The sequence below is a fragment of the Chrysochloris asiatica genome, unplaced genomic scaffold (genome assembly GCF_000296735.1).
Source record: "Chrysochloris asiatica unplaced genomic scaffold, ChrAsi1.0 scaffold00014, whole genome shotgun sequence".
Classification (NCBI taxonomy): domain Eukaryota; kingdom Metazoa; phylum Chordata; class Mammalia; order Afrosoricida; family Chrysochloridae; genus Chrysochloris; species Chrysochloris asiatica.
This window is the reverse complement of record NW_006408532.1, coordinates 26,433,891-26,436,733: the sequence shown is the minus strand read 5'-3', so window position 1 is coordinate 26,436,733 and position 2,843 is coordinate 26,433,891.

Here is a 2,843-nt window from a genome sequence, read left to right as displayed (position 1 = left end):
CGTATTGCATTGGGCAAATCTGCTGCACAGGAACTTTTTAAAGTGTTGAAGAGCAGAGAGGTCAGCTTAAGGATTAAAGTGTGCCTGACCCAAGCCATGGTATTTTCAATAACCTCATATGGATGTGAAAGCTGGACAGTGAATAAGGAAGACCGTAGAAGAATTGATGCCTTTAAGTTGTGGTGTTGGAGGAGAATACTAAAAGTGCCATGAACTGCCAAAAGAACCAATAGATCTATTTTGGAAGAAGTGCAGCCAGAGTGCTCCTTGCAGGCCAGGATGGCTAAGCTTTGTCTCTCATACTTTGGACATATTTTCAGGAGAGAACAGTCACTGGAGAAGGATGTCATGCTGGGTAAGATGGAGGGTCAGAGAAAAACAGAAAGACCCCCAACGAGATGGATCAGCCAGGTGGCATCACTGATGGTGTCAAGTGTGACAGTGGTAGTGAGGTTGGCCCAGGATCAGACATTGTTTCGTTCTGCTGTGCATGGGGTTGCTATGAATCAGTTCCGATTCAATGGCACCTGACAACATATATATATATATACATAAATACAGAGAGAGAGAGTAGATATATGTATGGAAACCCCTATACAGAGTCACTATGAATCAGAATTAACTCAACAGTACCCAACATGTATATATATATATATATATATATATATATATATATATATATACACACACACACACACACATATATATATATGGAGTAGTCCTGGAAGTATAGTGGATTATGAGCTGGCCTGCTAACTGCAAGGTCAGCAGTTCAAATCTACCAGTCTCTTTGTGGGAGAAAGATGAGGTTTTCTGCTCCCTTGAAGATTTACAGCCTTGGGAACATATACAAGGTCATAATCAGTCATAATCAATTCAGTGTCACACAATTACCACCACCATATTATTGTTGCTGTTAAGCACCATCGAGTTGGTTCTGACCCACAACGACCCTGTATAGGATTTCCAAGGAGCAGTTGGTGAGCTTGAACCACCAATATTGAGGATCAAACCAACTTTGCAGTCCAGTGTATTAAACAACAGCAGGACACCAGGACTCTAGCTCTCTAGCTAGCTAGCTAGCACTGCAGGATAATGCACTGGACCATAAATTTGGTTTGAATCGCAAGGTTGTTGGTTCAAACTCACCAACCACTCCTCAGAAATCCTATACCAATTCAACATTACTTAGCAACAGCAACATATGTATACACATGATGATTGTTGTTGTTGTCAAGTGCCATCAAGTCCATTCCAACCATAGTGAACCACTATAGGGTTTCCTAGGAGCAGCTGGTGAGCTTGAACTGCCGATCTTGGGGTTGATGGAATTATTGTTAATGGAATTGGATATATAGTAGACTTGGCTTACTAGTGGACTTGGATATAGCTCTCAAGAAAAGATCTCAATAAATCTAAGAAAGTTATAAATTATATAATAAGCATATCAAAACAAAGGAAGGAAGTTTTTCTTTAATAAATGATATTAAGAAAACCATGCTTTACTACATTAAAAATTCTAAACAGATTAAAATTACATTACAAGAAAACAGGGTAAGTATTTATCACAACTAAGAGGGTTAAAATAAAAGGAGAAATTATAAAAGAAAAGATCAAAAGTGGCTAAGATTAAGAAAACTTAAATACTTGTGCTAGAAAAAAATATAACAACATTTAGATTAAAAGGAAAATAACAGGTTGGTGGAAGTGATGCAAATAGGAAAAGGGATGACAAGATAATATAAATAAATGTGAGATAATTTGAAATAAATATGAGATAAACAAAATAATATTTTCTATTTATCAAAAAAATGAAAATTCAAGCAATAATGTGCAACATGTTGCTTCTAATACTTTTATTAATGAAGGAGACATATAATTCTAAAACATTGTTGGATACAGTTCAAATTGTATAAATCTGTTAAGAAACACTTCAAAATATTAGTCATAAATTTTACTGAGCTCACGCTTGGGAATATATCACTAGCGAAAATGTCAAATAATGATGTTTCTTCCTTTGAAATAGATAGATACTGATTGTTGGTTGCTTAACTGCCTACCATTCTCTCTTCTCATTTGTCAACCAAACTTCAGTATGGTTTGGGAAGCAGCATGTCCAGCCCAAGAGTAGACTAGTGTTGAATCATGTCAATCCTATTGTTCTTTGCAGAGCTTCATTTAGAGCGGAACCTATGACATGATTCTGGGCATTAAAAACTCAGGTGAAGACTGCTGGGAGAGATTGTTCTCTCAGGGAAGAGTGAACCATGAAGTTCTTTCTGCTTCTATCCCCTTCCTATCTGGTTTGTAAGTTGGTCTGTGATGATGTGATATATAAAGCAGTTGCAGCCATCTTATGATCATGAAGAGAAGACCACAAGGATTATAGAGAAGCTGATCAGAACCCAAGCATTGTTGTTGTTGTTGTTGTTGTTAAGTGCTATGGAGTCAGTTCGAACTCATAGCAACCCTGTATAGGGTTTCCAAGGAGCAACTGGTGAGCTTGAACTCTAATCCTGCAGCTCAAACTGACTTTGCAGTTCAAACTGACCTTGTAGTCCAGAGACTCTCTCACTCTCTCTCTCTATGTATGTATATATATATATATATACAGGTTATATACAGGGAGCCCTGGCATGGCTCTGAAGGTTGAGATGGCATACTACAAGGCCTTATGAACTGCAAGATCGGTGGTTCAAGCTCAACGGAGAAAAGATTGAGGTTGTCAAGGACTTCATTCTTCTTGGATCAACTGTCAACACTTGTGGAAGCAGCAGTCAAGAGATCAGATGACGTATTGCATTGGGCAAATCTGCTGCACAGGAACTTTTTAAAGTGTTGAA